At 45.9% G+C, this 21,551-nt stretch overlaps 1 protein-coding gene across 1 annotated transcript in view; it reads right to left on the reverse strand.

The window, feature by feature from the left end:
* Positions 1–881: 881 nt before the first annotated feature.
* KCNF1 (potassium voltage-gated channel modifier subfamily F member 1) overlaps positions 882–21,551 on the reverse strand; it is a gene marked incomplete at its 5' end in the record, with an annotated part of 35,996 nt that continues 15,326 nt past the window's right edge. Inside the window, one exon of the mRNA XM_083354199.1 lies at positions 882–905. The remainder of the gene's footprint in view (positions 906–21,551) is intronic.

The raw sequence follows: 21,551 nt of genomic DNA on the forward strand, positions 1-21,551 counted from the left end.
AGAATCAAAATGCTAAGGTTTTTTTCTCCTCCCTTGATCCCTAAGCAATGTTTTCCCCTGAAGATTTGGTGACCCTGAGCCTGGGGGGGGGGGGGCTTCTGAAATGCCTCGACGAAATGGCTGTGAGCCCAGATTCTGGTCAGGGTGATAGAAGTATGAGTTATTTTTGATGCAGTGTGATTGTATTGATTGTTGCTTGTTTTTGATGTTCCCAACCCTCTGTTAACTGCTAGCATCACACGGCAGGTAGGCAGCCACATAAATTGAATAAATAAATAAATGCTGATGGACAGGAGAGACATTAGAGAGACTGCATAGGATCAGCACGATCATCACATTCCTAAAAAGAGATGTTCCTCAACCTTGGCCATTTGAACTTGTATGGACTTCTCAGAATTCCCCAGTCAGCAAGGTTGGGAAACACTACTGTACATACAGCAGGGTCTCTAAACTTGACAACTTTAAGACTTGTGCAGTTCAATTCCCAGAATTCCTCAGCCAGCCATGCTGGCTGGGGAATTTTGGATGTTGAAGTCCATATCTTAAAGCTGCCAAGTTTGGAGAGCCCTGTTGTAGAGAATTGCAATGGAAATGTCTACAAAAAGCACAAACCCCTAGGGGAGATCTCAGAAGTCAACACTGCAAACCTTGGACAATTTTGGCAGGAGCTGGCTCTATCACCCAGTCATGCTGGGTTCATTATCCTTTGGGCTACTGCTGCGATATGAATGAACAAATACAAGCTTAGTATGTAGGTGTGCTTGGGGTTCCAACAAATTCATTGCCTATCAACTGCTTTACTGACTAACCTTTTATAAAACTCTGTAGAAATGTTTGTGATGTTAGCTGGGCACTTTGGGGTTGCTCTTTATTAACTTCTGCAGCACAGAGATGATTTTTCCATCCTGAATGGTGTATAAAGAAAGAAACAATAAAAAACTCCCTAAAATTATGTTTAATAAGCAGTCAGCTTTTTTGTATGCTAAGAAAACTTTCACTTGATATTCCTGCTGAGGTGCTATTAAAGGAGAGGTGCAAAACATCTAAATGGGGGTTGTTATAACATCATTTCCCAAAATTGCTAAATCTTCATTGGCTTATTTAGCTTTAAAATGGTTTAAAAATAAAAACTTTAGATATAGGTGATAATATATGTCTCCAGGCTGCAGAATTTTCACCTGTGGATTCTTTGTGAAAAATACAGGTGTGTTATTCTAGATGATTCACTGCGGTGATTGACACCTTTCCATCATGAACATGCCTCTGCAGTCCTTGGTGTTTTTAAGAGCCTCTTTTGTAGTTGTACAAAAACAGCCTGCCTTAAAGGTAAAGCAATAAAAGTATTACAAACAAAATACTGTATTGGAGGAAAATGATGTATTTGTTCTCTGAATGCTACCTATATTTCATATATGATAACTAGATTTTATTATTTCAGTTGTATGTTGCTTTGTAGAACTTGGGGTGACTTGATTCAAACTAATTCATTCAAACTAATTCAACTAATTGATTCAAACTAATTTTTTTTTTTTTTGCCCAAGATGGCGGCGACCACGGGCGGCGTTCGTTGAGCTCTGCGGTGAGCCTACACAATGGGGACTGGTGAGGTTCACGAAAGCCCAGCCGTAGGACATATTCGGAGGGGGGGTGCAAGAACAACAGGCTAGCACCGTTTCGCGGTGTGGAGCCTTTCCCCCCCCCAGAGAAGTAGAAGCGGCAGCGGCAGCAGCCGGGCGGCCTGTAACTTGCCGCCGATCAGCTGGTGCTCAGGATCAGCTGTTAGGCGCTGTGCTGATTGCTCGCTCTCCCTTCCTCGGGCGTTGTGGAAGCTTTTCAGATTGAGATGACCTCGGCAGCCTAGGATCCTGCTGCGGACCTCTGGATGGATCATCAGGCGCCTGAACTCGGTTGGAGGGCGCCGTCTGCAGCCGTGTGGATCTCTCTGCTCCTGTCTGTTGCTCCTGGCCTTTCCGCTTATAAAATGGCTGCGGATTCCCGTTTCGGCGTGGAGGCTATGGGAGAGACTTTTCTGTCTCCTTTTTTTCAGAGGATGATAGAGATTTGGCTGCTTGAACCTGAGCATCTGACATTTATAACTGAGCTCCCTGCAGCCCTAGAAATGGATTTGTGTGCTGGATGGTCTGCTTGCTACTTTCTAAGATGGACTGGATGCTGGAACAGGACTTGGGACATTTTTTCTCCTGTTCCCGTGACCTCCCTATGATGTTCCGGAAGGAGTCTTGGACAGGCCGTGGTGAGAGGGCGGCTCTGGACTGGCTATGAATCCCCTACTGGTGTGAGAGACTAGCAAGGTGGACTTTTGCTTCCCCAGCAACGCTGCCCCTATCCATCCCAGGCTGGATTTCATGGCTAGGTGAGAGGACAGTCATGAGCTCTTGTCTGGACCGGCTCAGGTGAGAGCAGAGCCGGATTGGCAGACTGCTGGATGAAGACACGTTCCGGACTTAATGTTCTTTACATCTGAACTAACATCCCATCAGCTTAATAACTTTTGACCCCATTTGTGAACAATGGCTCATATAGACAGTTCCATCTCATGGCTCGTTTACAATACTCTGGTTCGGACTTGTGCGCCCTCAGAGGGGTTTCTCCCTCTTGGATACGACCAGCCTTCTTTTCTAACATTCCCCTTGATGACGGACCCAATTGCTGGGGCTCCGAGAGGTGGCTGGGCTTAACTAGGGGCCTCGAGTGGAGACGTACTAAGAGGCCCCTGATAAAATTTTTAGCCGGTTATTTTAAAAGTTTAGGGAGGGGGAGGGAGGGGAGGGGAGGGAGGGAATCTTTAACCGGCACTCAGTCTGGACCTGTTAGAGGTCCCGACGGGACGGGGTCGGAGGAGGTGGCTGCTGGTTCTGGGAATGTGGGAGTGGGGCTTCAAATCCCCACGGCGATAGGGAAAGGCAGCAGGTGTTTGCGCGGAGGGCCATATCAACACCTGGGATTGCGCCCCCGCTATCTCTGAGCGGTGGCGCGCTCCGACCCTCCGGTTAGCACCCTCTTACCCGGGGATGAGGGTGATCAGGCCCCTGAGCTCGGGTTGGTCTATTTTAACGCTAGATCCGTAGTCAACAAAGCTCCCCTCATCCGTGACCTGATCGAGGAGGAATGTGCGGATCTAGCGTGCATCACGGAAACTTGGCTGGGCTCGGAGGGAGGGGTGCCTCTCACCGAGTTATGCCCGCCGGGTTTCCGGGTGCTGCACCAGCCGCGGGCTCAGGGCAGGGGTGGTGGAGTGGCAGTGGTTATTCAGGAGACTTTGTGTCCCCGGAAGGCCACCATTGTCCAGATGGCCGGGAGTGAATCCCTCCTCTTGAGATGTGGTCCTCGGGTTCAGTTGGGCTTGTTGCTTACATACCTGGCGCCCAGCTGTGTGGCAACAGCCCTGCCTGAGCTGCTCAACGCCCTCTCAGGGTTGGCAGTGGAGTTCCCCAGGCTTATAGTCCTGGGTGACTTCAACCTGCCGTCACTGGGAGGGTCGTCGGAGTTGGCTCGGGAGTTCATGGCTTCCATGACAGCCATGGGCCTGACCCAGGTTATTGAGGGCCCGACTCATGAGGGGGATCATACTCTCGACCTGGTGTTCCTGTCTGGACAGTGGTTGGACGATCTGGGAGGGGGTTCCCCGTCCATCACCCCTCTGTCATGGTCAGATCACCACCTCCTGAGGCTGGTTTTCCGTCATGCCACCCCCCGCCGCTGGGCGGCGGAACCGTCCAGGTGGTTCCGCCCCAGGCGCCTAATGGACCCGGATCGGTTCCAGAGGGCGCTTGGGCCTATACCTATCACCCTTACCCACAGCCCAGTCGATGCTCTGGTGGAGGCCTGGGAAACGGCTGCCAACAGGGCACTTGACTGCGTTGTACCCATGCGACCTCTGACCCGGCGCAGATCCCGTTGGGCCCCATGGTTCTCTGTGGAGCTCCGGGAGATGAAGCGTCGGAGACGAGGTCTAGAGAGCGGTTGGAGATCCAGCCGATCCGAATCCGACCGATTGCAGTTAAGAACCTTTATAAGGTCTTATCTTGCGGCGATAAGGACGGCGAAGTCTAACTACTTTGCCGCCCTTATCGCGTCCGCAGATAATCGCCCGGCCACCCTGTTTAGGGTGACTCGCTCCCTCCTTAACCAGGAGGTGAGAGAGGATCCCTTGCAGGGACGAGCCGAGGAGTTTAGTCATCATCTGGCGGACAAAATCGCTCGGATCCGGACCGGTCTGGACTCTGACTGGGCAGAGTCTGACGTGGAGGAATCGGATGGTCTTGAGCATGTTATCTGGACAGAGTTCGACCCTGTTTCCCCTGATGATGTGGACAGGATCATGGGGAGACTGAGCACCACCACCTGTTTGTTGGATCCGTGCCCCTCCTGGCTAGCTTATGCGGCTCGGGAGGGAACACGAGGCTGGTTCCATGCAGTAATAACTGCTTCTTTGAAGGAGGGTGTCTTCCCTGCCGCCTTGAAGGAGGCGGTGGTGAGGCCCCTTCTCAAGAAGCCTGCTTTGGACCCGGCTGTTTTAAACAACTATCGTCCAGTCTCCAACCTTCGCTTTCTGGCGAAGGTTGTTGAGAGCGTGGTGGCGCATCAGCTCCCTCTGTTCCTGGAGGAAACTGATTATCTGAACCCGTACCAATCGGGCTTCAGGCCCGGACACAGCACGGAGACGGCATTGGTCGCGCTGGTGAATGATCTCTGGAGGGCTAGGGACAGGGGTTGCTCCTCTGTCCTGGTCCTATTAGATCTCTCAGCGGCTTTCGATACCATCGACCATGGTATCCTGCTGCGGCGTCTCAGGGGGTTGGGAGTGGGAGGCACCGTTCTACGGTGGTTCTCCTCCTACCTCCAGGGCCGCTCGCAGTCGGTGTTGACAGGAGGGCAGAGATCCGCCCCGAGGTCTCTCATTTGTGGAGTTCCTCAGGGGTCGGTCCTCTCGCCTCTCCTGTTCAACATCTATATGAAGCCGCTGGGCGAGATCATTTGTGGTTTCGGGGTGGGGTATCACCAGTACGCTGATGATACCCAACTTTTTCTTTCCACCCCGAACCAACCCAGCGATGCCCTCTCCATGATGTCCCGGTGCCTGGAGGCGGTTCAGGTCTGGATGGGGAGAAACAGGCTTCGTCTCAATCCCGCCAAGACTGAGTGGCTGTGCATATCGGCATCTCGGGTTAACCAACTTATTCCACCTCTAACGATGGGGGGTGAGGTGTTACCCCCCATTGATAGGGCTCGCAACCTGGGCGTCCTCCTGGACTCATGGCTCAATTTTGAAGACCACATAGGAGCCGTGACCAGGGGGGCTTTTGCACAGGTTCGCCTGGTGCGCCAGTTGCATCCCTATCTGGACCAAGACGCCCTACGCACAGTTACTCATGCGCTTGTTACCTCCCGTCTGGACTACTGTAACGCTCTCTACATGGGGCTGCCCTTGAAGACCACTCGGAGGCTTCAACTGGTGCAGAATGCGGCCGCGCGAGTTGTAATGGGGGTCTCCCGATACTCCCATGTAACACCTCTACTCCGCGAGCTGCATTGGCTTCCGGTTGCCCTCCGGGTGAAATTCAAGGTGCTGGTTATTACCTATAAAGCCCTACATGGCCTGGGTCCGGGCTATTTGAGGGAACACCTGCTGCCGGCATCAAACGCCCTTCGCCCAGTGCGCTCCCACAGGGAGGGTCTGCTCAGGGTGCCACCGGTGAGAGATTGCCGGCGGGTGACACCCAGGGATAGGGCCTTCTCAGTGGGAGCGCCTGCCCGCTGGAACCAGCTGCCGGTGGAGCTGAGGACTGCCCCCGACCTCCGATCATTCCGCCGGGGCCTGAAGACCTGGCTCTTTGAGCTCTCGGGCCCAGGCTGAGGAGAAATTTTTAATTGGGGTTTTAAGTATACAGGGTCAATTTAATATTTTTTAATTTGGTTTTTTTTATTAACTTTTGTATGGTGGATTTTTAATTTCCTGTAAACCGCCCTGAGTCCTCAGGGAATAGGGCGGTATATAAATGTAACTAAATAAATAAATAAATAAATAATTCAAATTCCTGAGTCAATTTGGAAAAAGCCAATTTACATGTGTAAGCAGAATTATTCAAATCAATTCAAAGATTCTAATCTGCACAAATTTGATTTTCCAATTTGATTTGGAAAAGTGATGAGATTGAACTGAACCAGCTTTGACTCAGCTCTCTAAATGTAAGTTTTAACACCTGCACAGCTGTATTAAATTATAGACTCTCTACTTTTAATGGCATTCCTCCCCAACCCCCAAATTATAACCCCAAATGTTCAATGACTTTGCAAAGACATTTCTGTTTTGTTTTGTTTTGTTTCATTTAAAGCATTCTGTTCCTTGGTCTGACTAAGCAATATGGTTAACAAGTTGAATGAAAGCAGCATCATTATATTATTAAAAGCAAGGAGAAGCACTGGCAAATCTGTCATTCATCAACAACCAACTGCTAGCAGAAACAGTTTTGTTTTTAAAACTGCAGTTGTACTAATATTTGCCAACAAGGCATTTGTCAATCAAGAGCAGAAGTAAGTGAATTTCTAAACATCAAAACACAGTGAAACTGGCTTCCAAGTTTAATTATGAATTGGAATGAGATCTTCTTTCTTATTCACACATCTCCCAGTGACATCTGTCAAACATAACACCGGACTGTGTGAGCATACAGAGTAATTTTGACTGCTCACCCTAACCTCTCAGTATTGAGAGAGGATGTTTCCTTTGAAAGGCTTTCTGAAAGCATGCAGAAATATAAATGTGCAGATTTTTCAACTGCAAACTTTGCCATGCCAGGGCATGTTTTAATTTGTGGAATTTCAACTTCCCATCTGCCTGTTAATGGTACAGAAGCTTTGCCAAGGAAAAGGTCTCCAATAGTAGAAAAATATTTCCAGGCAAGGTTTTATTCTGCCTCATTTATAAAATTGTACTGGTGATCCACACAATATTATTTACCATTTTAGGTGAGGTATGGCAAACTGAAGGCAATTCTGTGAAAGTAAAGCTGATGACTGGGGGCAAAGAACTGAGAAAGACTTGGTACCTCTCCATATAAGAAAGGATGGTGGGATTCAAATATGTGAGCAACTGGTTCTCTGTTTGGATGCTGCTTCCAGAAGTCCATTCTGGGCTTGGGCAACAAAAAATTAGCTACCGGTTCTGCCGAACTGGTGCAAACTGGCTGAATCCCACCACTGGAGATTACCCACTTCTGCTGCAGACAGCTGCTGTCTGTGAGAAGACCACTGGACAGCACTTTTCTGCAGGCTTGTGCTTCAGGAGAAAAACAGGATTAATCACCTTGCTGGCAACCACAATGGAGACTTTTAAAGGACGCTAAGTTTGCCTTCCTCACTTTCTAATCACTTTCAGAAATTGCTCATTAACTACTTCTAAGCTATTAGAGACCTTCAGAATGACAAATCTGAAAATATTGAGTGAATCTGCTTTTAATTCTGAATGAAAGAAACCTTTAATTATAAGTTTAAGAATATAAAGGATCTGAAATATACAGCAAAAAGCTAGATAAGATTTTGATCTTATGAAGTTATGAACGATTTAACAGTCCAGATAAAATTGGAAGCTTGAGACTTTGATTAGAATTAAAGTACAGATACGGATGCATGGATAACATGTTTGTTAGCAAGAAGATCACAGCACAATGCACGAAAGTCATTGATGATCTGACTCTATGCACCCATCGGGTCTAGACAGCACACTAAAAAGCGGAGACATCACCCTGCCAACAAAAGTGCGTATAGTCAAGTTGCAATGTATGGTTGTGAAAGTTAGACCATAAGAAAGGCTGAGTGCCAAAGAATTGAAGCCTTTGAACTATGGTGCTGGAGAAGACTCCTGCGAGTCCCTGGGACTGCAAAGCGATCAAACCGGTCAGTCCTAGAGGAGATCAACCCTGACTGCTCTTTAGAAGGACAGATCCTGAAGTTGAAGCTCAAATACTTTGGCCACCTAATGAGAAGGAAGGACTCACTGGAGAAGAGCCTAATGCTGGGAAAGGTTGAGGGCAATAGAAGAAGGGGACGACAGAGAATGAGGTGGCTGGATGGAGTCACTGAAGCAGTAGGCGTGAGCCTAAATGGACTCCAGAAGATGGTAGAGGACAGGAAGGCCTGGAAGAACGTTGTCCATGGGGTCATGATGGGTCAGACACGACTTTGCAACTAACGACAACAACAACAATCCTGTTTCATCATCAAAACCATAAATCATATATTTTTATTTTTATGCAAAAAGTCCATAAATGGTTTCCAGTCACCAATGAATGTAGATATTGTCTTTTTTTCTAATCAAACGTCAATTTTGCCATTTTAGCAAGTTCCCTTATCTTCATCAACCATTCCTAGATATGGATTACCATATCTTTCCATCTTTGTGCATATAATTTTTCTGATATAAAAACAATGTTCCGTGGCTCTTTTCTAACGGTTTATCTATCAGTCCAAGGAGGAAAAGCTGGGGCTTCAATTTTTATATTTATAGCTTCTTGTTTTTACCTTTTCCCCATCATCTTTATTTTCATTTGAACATTATATTAAGATTTGTTTTAATAAAAATTAGTATTAAAAATATTTCCAAAGTTCATATCTTCCCAAAATTTAAAAAAGGAAAAGTCAGTGGAAATCCTTCTGTAAGAGAAATGGGAAGTTTCTAAATCTGATAAATAAAATAAAAATAATAAATACAATTGCCAAAGACCAAGAAAATTGATCCTTTTCATTATGTTGCTCCAAATATTCCCAATTATTTGAGCCAACTAAAGATTAAGACCATTAGAAATAAAAGGAAGAAATATAAAGTTAAAATAAGATGTGTGGCTGCCTCTTTTCTCTATTTTCTTTTCTTACTTTAAGCTTAGTTTGCATTAGCTTTTACTATTATAATCAAAATTCTTAATAAAAATTAAATGCAAGGCAACATTATTTATCACTTTAAATCTTCCTGTGTTCCTAAATGCAGTGACAAAGAAAAAGATGAAGCACTTGCCCAATGCCTTTTGATCAGTAGCCCTAGTAGTTGCCTCCCTGGAACCCCAAGTGGCTTAAAGTTATTGAACCAGGCACAATATTCTGTAAGCTACAGTCCACTGAATCAGATGGCTGATGTACTAACTTTAGTTGGGAATAGGTCTTGATAGCTTTTTCAGGGAGATGTTCCTATAGAAGGGCTATGGGTGTACACTCGGTGAGGTCCTTGGTACTCTCTGAGCTTGGTGGTTTTGCTGCAGACATTTCATTACCAAACTAGTTCACATTAATCAGTCTGCACTCAGGACATTTAAACAACGCATCGAAAACCTGGAAACCCAACAGGACCTATCTGTTCTACCTAAGAACCTTTTTCTCAGCAGTCAAGCCCCTATTTACAAGCCAGTGTGATACTTAATATCACATATCTGTTTGCAAATTCTGAAGGGCACTACCTTCAACACTCTCCCCATAGCAGTTTTGGAGGACCGGTGCAAAAAAAGTCCCCCCATGAGCTAAGACTATGCCCCCATGAGAAGGAACTATAGCTCACAGCCTTGCTGCAATGGTCAACTCTCTTAAAGGGCTCAAGGACCTGCCTTATAGCCCCTTATCTGGTAAAAACAGTGGTGGGATTCAAATATGTGAACAACCAATTCTCTGTGTGGATGCTGCCTCCGGAAGTCCATTCTGGGCCTGGGCAACAAAAAAATTAGCTACCGGTTCTGCTGAAGTGGTGTGAACCAGCTGAATCCCAACACTGGGTAAAACATCTTATTTTTAAAAAATGTGCTGTCATCAAATCACTATGATTCAGTCTGCTTGAACGCAGCTAAATTTTGTTACATGGCCTGTAAAATTAGCCAGATTTTGATTATCCGCTGACAAACTCATCACCAATTGTAATATTTCATCTTTTGTTTTTATTTTATTTTTATTTTTAATGTATTTTTGCTTACAATTTCGGTCTGGAGCATAATAAAAAAAACTATTCATATGCGTTATTAAAATTATCTGGTGAATGAAGATTTCCATGCACTGTGCAAAGTCAGCCCATTATAGAAGTGAGGACAAGAGGATACTAGTTCTAAATGCTCTTTCTTACATTACAAAGCATATTAATATTTAGTGAAAATGGGCACCCCGGAGAAGACCCCCTTGGCAGCCAAGACTATCATTAATCAATTCCTCCCTCAGTTGCCAGCAATGTTTGCAGCTAGCTGACTCGGTGTTCACAGGGGTCAATTTCCCACTCACTCTGGACCCTGAAATTAGTAGGAGCAAACTTTCTCCTTGATGTCTGGGTGTACTGAAACGTGAACTATCTGAAAATACATTTCCACCTGGGTGAGGCTGCTGAAATGAGTTGCAGGTATTGGATCTGCAGCTTCTGATGGGTAGAGCTGCCCACCTTTATCGTATAAATAAGCAGCATTTGGATAAACACCTGCTGCCAATGTCAACCTCCCATCGCCCGGTTCACTCCCACAGAGTTGGTCTCCTCAGGGTTCCGTCAGCTAAGCAATGCCGGCTGGCAACCCCCAGGGGGAGAGCCTTCTCTGTGGGTGCGCCGACCCTCTGGAATGAACTGCCTCCGGAGCTGCGGATGGCCCCTGACCTTCGATCCTTCCGCCGTGACCTGAAGACGTGGTTGTTCCAACAAGCGGGCCTGGTTGATCATGATTTTTAAATTTGGTTTTTATCAGCTGAAATTGTCCTTTATTTCTTTATTTATTGTTAATTTTTTTTAATCTTTGTATTCTATGTTTTTTAATTTTTTATTGTTGTGAGCCACCCTGAGTCCTTAGGGAGAAGGGTGGCATATAAATTTAAATAATAATAATAATAATAATAATAATAATAATAATAATAATAATAATAATAATAATAATAATAAGGTGGGGTCCTGGTGGTCAGTTGGGCCTACTTCTGGTATACCTCTCTCCAAGCTGCACAGCAACGGTTCTACCCAAGCTACCTGACGCCATCTCAGGATTGGCGGTCGAATTTCCAAAGCTTATGGTACTGGGAGACTTTAATCTACCTTCCCTGGGCAGAGCATCAGAAGTGGCCCGAGAGTTCATGGCCTCCATGACGGCCATGGACCTTACTCAAATTACTCAGGACCCAACTCACGAGGGAGGAAACATGCCGGATCTAATTTTTGTCTCTGGGCAGTGGCTAAATGGGCTGGGTGGGGTTACTCCAACATCACAACCCCTTTCATGGACAGACCACTACCTCCTGCGGTTGGGCCTCCGTCACGTCACCCCCCGATGTCAGGAAGCGGAACCGACCAGGTGGTTCCGCCCCAGGCGCCTGATGGACCCAGATAAATTCCAGATGGCGCTTGGACCGATTCCCACCTCCCTCTCCCACAACCCGGTCGAGTCCTTAGTTAATGCCTGGCAACAGGCTGCTTCGGAGGCGCTCGACCGCATTGTCCCTTTGCGGCCTCTGACCCGGCGCAAGTCCCGACTCGCTCCTTGGTTCTCCAAGGACCTGCGGGAGATGAAGCGCCAGAGAAGGGGCCTAGAGAGCATTTGGAGAGCCAGTCGGTCTGAGTCTGACCGAACACAGTTAAGATCCTTTTCTAGATCCTATCTTGTGGCAATGAGGGTGGCAAAGCGCGCCTACTTCACCACCCTCATTGCGTCCGCAGATAATCGCCCGGCCGCCCTATTTAGAGTGGTCCGCTCCCTTTTAAGTCAAGAGACGGGAGAGGACCCCCTACATGGACGGGCTGAGGAATTTAGTAAATATCTGGTGGACAAAATTGCTCAGATTCAGGCTGGTCTGGACTCTGACTGGGCAGTATCTAACGAGAGGAAATCGATGAAGTTGGCCAAGTACATCTGGGAAGAGTTCGATCCTGTGACTCCGGATGAAGTGGACAAGATCATGGGGAAACTAAGTGCCGCCACATGTTTGTTGGACCCGTGTCCCTCCTGGCTAGTCTATGCTTCTCGGGAGGTTACACGAGGCTGGCTCCTAGCAGTTATCAATGCCTCACTGAGTGAAGGGTACTTCCCTGCTGCCTTGAAAGAGGCGGTGGTAAGGCCCCTCCTCAAGAAACCGGCACTGGACCCAGCTGTTTTAAACAACTTCCGTCCTGTCTCCAACCTTCGCTTCCTTGCAAAGGTCGTTGAGAGTGTGGTGGCGCGACAGCTCCCTTTGAACCTGGAGGAAGCTGAATATCTAGATCCGTACCAATCGGGTTTCAGACCGGGGCACAGCACGGAGACGGCATTGGTCGCGCTGGTGAATGATCTCTGGCGGGCCCGAGATAGAGGTTATTCTTCTGTCCTGGTCCTATTAGATCTATCAGCGGCTTTTGATACCATCGACCATGGTATCTTACTGCGTCGTCTTGAGGGGCTGGGAGTGGGAGGCACCGTTCTGCGTTGGTTCTCCTCCTACCTCTCGGACCGTTCGCAGACGGTGTTGGCAGGAGGGCAGAGGTCAAGCCCTAGGCCTCTTAATTGTGGAGTGCCTCAGGGTTCGGTGCTCTCGCCCCTCCTGTTCAACATCTATATGAAGCCGCTGGGAGAGATCATCCGTAGCTTCGGGGTGAAATATCATCAATATGCTGATGATACCCAGCTATTCATCTCCACCCCGAACCAACCCAGTGATGCCCTTGATGTGATGTCCCGTTGTCTGGAAGCGGTACAGATTTGGATGGGAGAAAACAGGCTTCGACTCAACCCGGCCAAGACTGAGTGGCTGTACATACCGTCATCTCGTTTAGTCCAAGAGGTTCCTTCTCTGACTATAGGAGGAGAGATGTTACCTCCCATTGATAAAGCACGCAATCTGGGCGTCCTCCTAGATTCACGACTCAGTTTTGAAGATCACATTGGAACCGTGGCTAGGGGGGCATTTGCCCAGATTCGTCTTATATACCAATTGCGCCCCTTTTTGGACCGAGATGCCCTACGTACAGTCACCCACGCACTCGTTACCTCCCGTATTGATTACTGTAATGCTCTCTACATGGGGCTGCCCTTGAAGACCACCCGGAGGCTTCAGCTGGTGCAGAATGCAGCTGCACGGGTTGTGATGGGAGCTTCCCGATACACCCATATTACACCCCTCCTGCGTGAGCTGCATTGGCTACCAGTTGCCCTCCGGGTGAGATTTAAGGTGCTGGTACTTACCTTTAAAGCCCTACATGGCTTAGGTCCGGGATACTTGCAGGACCATCTGCTGCCGGGAACAAATTCCCATCGTCCAGTACGCTCACACAGAGAAGGCCTCCTCAGGGTACCGTCAGCTAGGCAATGTCGGCTGGCGACCCCCAGGGGGAGGGCCTTCTCTGTGGGAGCACCAACCCTATGGAATCAGCTCCCCCCTGAGCTTCGGATAGCCCAAAACCTCCAATCCTTTCGCCGCGGCCTCAAAACACACCTGTTCCACCAAGCTGACCTAGACTGACAGGCATTTTAATTAATTTATATTTAGTATTTTTAATTCATTTTAAAATTCTCTAATTTTTTATTGCACTGATGTTCTCAATTTTCATTTTATCTTGATTTATGTACTTATTATATGTTTTATTGTGAGCCGCCCTGAGTCCTTCAGGAGATAGGGCGGGATATAAATCCCATCAATAAATAATAAATAAATAATAATAATAATAATAATAATAATAACAACAACAACAACAACAACAACATCAGATACCTACATTCTAATGAATGTAGAAATTCAACCAATGATAGGGATCTGGAGGTAAAGTTGATTTGGAGACATCTCCCATGTCATTTTTAAAATCTAAGTTAGTACATTCTGTATTTATTTTGTGAGAGGGACAAAGGGTGGCATTGTTTTCTTGCTATCAAGCAAACAATGGGATTGCTGTCCTATTTGGAAGGTTGGACTGATGAAAAGCAGAGACGATAGTACCTTTTCACTGTCCTGTGGAACAAATGAGACATCAGATGGAAACAGGTAATTTAAAAATTCAGTGGAGAGGACCTTTTTTCCTAGGGAGATCAATCTGGCACCTTGATTACTGTCTTTGGCGCACCAGACAATGTTTGATTAGTTTATTCAGAGCACGGGCGTCAAATTCGCCACATCACGTGACGTGTTGCGATGTACCGTGACTTTTTTCGCATTGCCGGAGCTGGGGTGGGTGCAGCCTCCGTATGATGCAACCGGCCCATGGGCTGGCAGTTTGACACCCCTGATTTAGCACTTCATTTTGGTCTTTTAATTTTAAATATTATATTGCTTAATTCTGTTTCCTATGTTTGGTTTGCCCACTTTGAGCTGTAGCTCTAGAGCTGAGCAAAATGTCCAGCAACATTTGCAGCTAGCTGACTCGGTGTTCACAAGGGTCAATTTCCCACTGCTTTTCTTCTATCTTCACTGCCGAAACCCTGCAAGGAAGTTCAAAAGCAATGCCAAGAACACACCTTGAGCAGGGAAAACTACTGTCCTGTCCTAAATTTGTGGTACCACCAGTCCCCTGGCATCATTCCCACTCAACACAAAAGGCAAAACGGGAGGAATCTTAATAATCCCATGCTCTGTGTGCCTGCTGAAGAAAAGGAGAAACTGACAAAACGCTTGTAAAATACATTGTTGATAGATCAGGCGGGATCTACAAAACTATCCATCTAGCACTTCCCCTTCAGAAAAGAGGGATGAGGGCAGAGTTTCTTCCAATGAGGAAATAGCTTCTAAAACAACTATTATGATAAGCAGATTTGCAGTGGTTCCAATTGCATGTCAGTTGAATCAGAAATAAATCAGTGTGGCTTTTCAACACTTCTCCTACAGAGAGGTTAGGATCTTCTTTCGAGTTGGCACAAAATCCTCAGGAGGAAGCATCTAAGTTTAACTAACCTTAGAATGAATGAAATGAATGCAAGGTGACATTGCAGCCATGAGGGTGAATGGGACGTCTGAAATACCTCAAGCCTAGTGTGGATGGAACAGTTTCAAGCATCAGAGGACAACATTCCTGGTTGATAATCCACAGAACTTTGTGCCAGTAATATACATGGTTGGGCTTTGGATAAGTTCACTTAAGCAGACCTCAACTCACACATGGGGACAAGTGATCCTCTTTCCTCTCTGTACTCTTAGTTTTCTCCCTGATCAGCTTCAGACTGCATAGTTTTAAGGGGCAAGGTTAAGAACGTGGACCCTACTGCAAGACAGCTATAACAATAACGGCTAAGATTTTAAAATGTCCCAAAGTTCTCATGTTTTTGCTTAATGCAGAGCCTGTTAAACTTTTCAAGTTTCCCAAGAACTACAGGGAGGATCATGATGACATTTTTGGAAGAAATGACCTTCTCAGCATTTACTATGTCAGGATATTTAGGGGTGAACTATTTTATCAAAAAAGCCCCTGGAGATATTTTTTTACTTCTTATTTCCTGGGGGGGGGAGAAGTCCAAGAAAAATCATGCATAACGAGTCTCAATAAAAAATCGCCTTGTGCCAAGATAGGCAGAAAACAAATTTAATAAAATAAATAAAAGCCTCTGGATTGCTGTCCCATACATTACTATTACTTATTAAAGTTAATTACAATGAAAGAGTTATGAGCTTATAAGGGCATCTCTAGCAGGAATGTTATCATAAAATGCCAATGACAAGCACAATTATAAAGCAGTCTTGGTATCTACAGTAAGTTGACTGTCTGACAAAGCATCCTGATTTCCTGAAGTTGCTCCCTTCGGTTTCCTGCAGGAACCCTTCATGTCTATAGTATAATAGCAATAGCACTTAGCACTTAGAGTTATAATATACCTCTCCATAATGCTTTACAGCACTCTCTGAGAGGTTTACAAATGTCAGCATATTGCCCCCAACAATCTGGATCTTCATTTTACCAATCTTGGAAGCACGGAAAGCTGAGTCAACCTTGAGCCCTGTCAGGATTGAACTCCTGACAGTGAGCAGTGAGTTAGCCTGCAATTCTGCCTTCTAATCACTGCGCCACCACAGCTCTTCCTATCTAGAAATACTTCATAAACAGAACCAGCTACTAAAGATATGAGCTGGGGAATGAGAATTTGAATTTAACTTCCTCTGCTAAGCTTATCAAATTAAAAACATTTTGCTAACAATGCAGAGGTGTTCGGATGGGTGAGGGGGGAGGCAGAGGATGAGATGGTGGGACTGGTGTCATGATCCAAGGCCTATTCATGTTCGAGGCATTTAGGAGGGGCCTTGAGAATAGACTGGCTTTGTAGATGGAGTAAGATACAGACTGGCAGTATGTCACAAGTTCTTGGCAGGATAACGCAACACACCTACGCAACATAAATTTTAAAGCACAAGGCTATCCTTATTCAAGAAGTTCCTTAGTGCAAAAATGTTTGCTTCTGATTTGCTGTTGCTTTTCCAGGCCTAGCATTCAATTTTAAATTCTCTAGATGGTCTGCATCAGCTTCTCCCTTCTATATTTTGCCAATGTTTTGAGCTTTCCCTACGTTTGCTAAGCCTCTGGGCTGTCATCAGGCTTGCTAGTACTTTTAGAAGGGATTGGGGGGGAGTAGCTCAGATATTTTATTTTCCTTGGTGTAATGCAACCACCTTTGGGGTCCATGTTGCCCCATTCTTCTGAGCTGACTTTTTACATCTTCTGTCCCTCTGGCAATTCTCCAGTAGAAGCAGCCTTCATTCAGCTGCTGCAGCTGAGCCTTCAACCACTGCACGGGTGCTCTCCAACTTCTTCCTCTCTTTCATATATCACACTCCTTTCTCTGATACACCCCACTACACCAGTGGCCTCTACACTTCCAATTTATCTAACGTTGCAGATGTCTATGCCCTACAGAGAGAGGAGGGACAGATTTAAAGGAGAGGGATGTGATCCTGGCATTTCCCCATTGCTCTGCATTTCCTCTTTCCACATAGCAATAGGCATGGCTTAAGAGTGCCTGGGAATTGTTGTTGTGTTGCTGGGCATGGCCAGAAGGTTCTGTGATAGAAATTAGCTTCTTAGTTACTTTTTCTCTCCAGCTCTTTTTCTTGGAGGACTAGCTAGACCAAACAGGATTTAGTACTTATGGAACATGGTTAACTGGGTGCAATTAGCTTTACCCTGTGCAAGGTTGAGCATGATTTGGCCTACATCTACTTCCCCATTATTTCAAATTAGTGTTTCTCAGCCTTCCCAACTTTCAAATGTATGGACTTCAACTCCCAGAATTCCCCAGCTACCATGCTAATTGGGCAATTCTGGGAGTTGAAGTCCATACACCTTAAAAATTGCCAAGGTTGAGAAACACTGATTTACATTACCAGATCAATGGATACCTTTCTGCTATTCCCATAGCATAGTACCTCCTGACTCCCCCATTGGTCCAGACAAGTATGTTGTAGAAGAGGCATGTCAAACTCACGACATCACATGACGTGCGAGGTATTGCGATTTTTTCCCCATTGCCGGCAATGGGGTGGATGCGGTTTTGGAATGATGCATCCAGCCCATGGACCGGCAGTTTTACATGCCTGTTGTAGAACCAGGACTGTTGCTAGGTGCTGCAGATCAAGAACATTTGTTTCTTCAAGAAAAGCGTAGTTTGGGCTTGAAAAGGACAAGGGACCCTTCAGGATCATAGATGACCTAAAATGATAAGGGCTATCAAATCATGCCTGCAAGGGTCTAGTCTAGTGGATGTCATTGGATCACAGCAAAGAGACACAGAAAATTCTTTGCTCAGGACTGTCTAATATCATCCAGATGTTTGCACTCCATATATGACAACTCTATTTGTGCAGGATTACTTCCTCCATAATCCTTAGCTAGACTGTCTATCAAGGAGATGAGAGAAGGCTGCACTAGGCCTTTGGTCTGAGAAAGACTAGAGTTCTTCCAGCCTGGGATGCCTCCCAAAATAAATATAGCAGTTTTAAAGAAAAAATTAAGGATTTGGGAGAATAAAAAAGCAAACAACGTGAAAAAGAATGAATGCTAATCATTGGCAATGATGGAAAGTTTGGAGGAAAGAAGTCAATCATCAGTAGCAGGCTTAATTTATGACTTGTCACAGTGATGGGATAAAACAGTATTATGTATGGAGCACTGCCTTAATTTTTAGGCATTCAAACGTCAAACACCAGGACTGAAGTACAGAGTAGTCTGCCAACGGAGGGACTGAAAGAAAGCAATTAAAAACATTGTAAATTAGTTTTGGTGCCTGGAACTGGAAAAAACTCAAGCAGGGCATGCTGTGCTCCTAAACAGAGCAGTTATTGACAGAGATGGATCCTGAAATCAGTAGGAGCAAATCTTCTCCTTGATGTACTGAAAGATGAGCCATCTGAAAAGATGTGTACTGAAATGTGAGCCATCTGAAAATACATTTCCACCTGGGTGGGGCTGCTGAAATGAGTTGCAGGTGTTGAACTGCAGCTTCTGATGGGTAGAGCTGCCCACCTTTATCGTATAAATAAGCAGCATTTGGATAACACCAGATACCTACATTCTAATGAATATAAAAATTCAACCAATGATAGGGATCTGGAGGTAAAATTGATTTGGAGACATCTCCCATGTTACTTTTAAAATCTAAGCACATTCTGTACTGATTTTGTGAGGTGGGGGGGAAAGGGTGGCATTGTTGTCTTGCTATCAAGCAAACAATGGGATTGCTGTCCTATTTGTAAGGTTGGACTGATTAAAAGCAGAGACAATAGCACCTTTTCACTGTCCTGTGGGACAACCAAGACATCAGATGAAAACAGGTGATTTAAACTTTCAGTGGCGAGGACCTTTTTGTTCCCTAGTGAGATCAGTCTGGCACCTTGATTACTGTCTTTGGTGCACCAGGCAATGTTTGATTTGTTTATTTAGAGCAGGGCTTTTCAACCAGTGGTACGGGTACCACCTGGGGTACATTGGCACCTGGCAGGTGGTACGCGACCATTCTAGAAAAGTTGGTAGCAGGGGAGGGGAATGAACTGAACCGGTGGCAGCACCGCAGAAGCCTGAGCGAGAGACGGCTGGAGCTGCAGGGCTGTCAGGGCCCAGCGGAAGCACCAGGATCAGTGCCAGGCTCCAGCTGGAGCTCGGCGCTGATCTTGGCACGTCTGCTGAGCCCAGAAGAAGCGCCGATCAGCTGGAATGTTGCAACATCTCCAGGGTTTTGTGATTTACATTCAGATGCTTGGCAATTGATTCATATTTATGATGGTCACAGTGTCCCAGGGTCATGTGAAGTGACCAAAACCTCCTGCAACCACCCAGCGGTGGAGGGGGGAATAAAAACCAAACACCTCCCCACCCCATTCCCTCTGCCAATCCTCAACAGAAATGCTCACAACAATGAAAACCTCGGACAGGAGGAAGAGTGTTGCCGGGCGGGCAGGCAGGTGTCTTGCTTGGCTGTGGCTTGGGAGGCACCTTTTCAGTGCCATTGTAACTTCAAACAGTCACTAAGTGAACTGTTGTAAATCGAGGACTACCTGTACTTCATCACTTTTTTCCTTTTGGTGTTTTTTTTTTAGTCATCAAGTTTTTGACACCTTGCTAGGCAACTGGTGGTACTCGGATGTTGCCATATACTAAAAGTGGTACAATGGGTGAAAAGGTTGAAAAGCCCTGATCTAGAAAGCTGTTCTTTCTCTGTCTTGGGTTGATTCAATCTGTTGCCCTGTTCCTTTTTTTAAAGGAAAAGAATACCTTCCAGTGTTAATACTAAGAAAGATTTCTCGACTTCCGGTGGCGGCGGGGTGCCGGAGACAGCCTTTTCGGGCTGCCCGCTGCTCAGCTGTGTTTTTTCACCCAAAACAGCGCCGATCAGCTGTTCGGGTGGATTGGAAGCCCCCTCCTCGGGAGAAGAGGAGGGGGTGAGGCCCCAGGTAGGGGTTGAGTTCTCCGGGGCCGCCTGAGCTTAAAGCTTGGGCGGCTGAAGGATTGAACTCCCCCGTAGCCTGGGTTGCTCCCAGCTGTTCAGCGTCTCTGCTCCGGGATTTTTGGAGCAGAGCCAGGCGTTTGCGACCACCCCTGCCAGAAGGAAAGACCATGGAATAAAAGGAGCAGGCAGAGCGGTACAGGAGGAAAAGGTGAAGAGGACATTTATTTTTACTCCCTAGCTTAATGGACTTTATAAACTTAAAGTGAAAGTGCGCAACAAGTGAAAGTAAAAAGATGGCGGCTAAACCTCCCTCAAACACTCTTCGGAGTGCTGGAACTTCCCCGGTGCAGCAGACATCGCTGCAAGCTCTGCTTCCTCCTGCTGCATTGACATCGAAGGATTTACAAGATGCTCTTGAAAAACAAGCCCAGGTAATTTTAGAAACACTGGGTGATAAGTTGGCAAAGGTGGAGGAGAAATTGGAGAAATTGGAGGAGAGGATAGAAGAGAGGATGGAAGAGAAGTTCAGTGCGATGAGGGTAGACATTTTGTCTACAGTGCAAAGTGTGGCTGAATGTGTGCAAGGTTTGGATGAAAAAGTGGAAGACCTGACTCAAAAGAATGCCATATTAGAAGTAAAGGTATTGGAGAATGAAGATTTAAGAGACAAAATGGACAGAGAACTGAGTCTTGTTCAATATCATCAGATGCAGTATGCTGTTAGAATCAGAGGCTTAAAAGAAAATATTAAAGAAGACCTAAAGCAGCTGATTTCTGAGGCTCTGGAAGCAGTATTGGGTCAGCCAGCATCTGAAATAAAGGGATGCATGGATAAATTTTTTCGTGTAAACTCATGGATTGCTAGACAGAGAAAGCTACCTAGAGATGTGGTGGTTTATTTTGCAAAGAGGGAAACTAGAGATGAAGTTATTCAAGCCGCCTATGATACTAAAGTTGTGATTGCTGACCAAGAAGTTTTGGTTTTAAAAGAAATTCCTCCAAAGATTTTAAGGAGAAGGAAGGACTTTGCATTTCTTGTGCAGGAACTCAAGCAACGTGATATAAGGTTCAGATGGAAGATTCCAGTTGGATTGGTGGTGATGCATGAAGGTAAAAGGTACCGTCTGGTTACTGTGACACAGGCGCGTGATTTCTACAATAATGTTTTAAAAGCAACCCCGCTATCACTTCTGGAAGCTGCAAAGGGATCTGGAGAAGGAAAACCTCAAGAGGCTGAAGTTGGACAGACAGAGGAGAATGGTGCTGGAGGGGATCAAGTTACAACTTCCTTGGCTGATCCTGGAGAGCAGAGGGTGACGCGTGCCGCTTTAAAACGAGCAAAATAAATAAAAGAACAAGACCAGCAGAAGTTTATGGAACTCTCAAAACGTACTTACAGTGAAGCAGTGGGAGGAGCGCGGCCCAAAGGAGATAGTGGGGCTATTAAAGATGTGCTCCAACAGCTTTGGGATGACATGCATGGCGACTAAATTTCTAACCTGGAACGTTAATGGACTAAATTCACCACAGAAGAGGAAGAAAGTTTTTCAATATTTAAAACAATTCAAGATTGATGTTATATGTTTGCAAGAAATGCATATTAGGGTTATGGACCAAAAGTACTTATCGAACTCAAGGTTGGGCACGCAATTTGTTGCTTCTGCAATGAATAAGAAAAATGGAGTGGTTGTTTATGTTAAAAGTGCTTTA

This window comes from Vipera ursinii (assembly GCF_947247035.1).
Source record: "Vipera ursinii genome assembly, chromosome: 1".
NCBI classification, from domain to species: Eukaryota; Metazoa; Chordata; class Lepidosauria; order Squamata; family Viperidae; genus Vipera; species Vipera ursinii.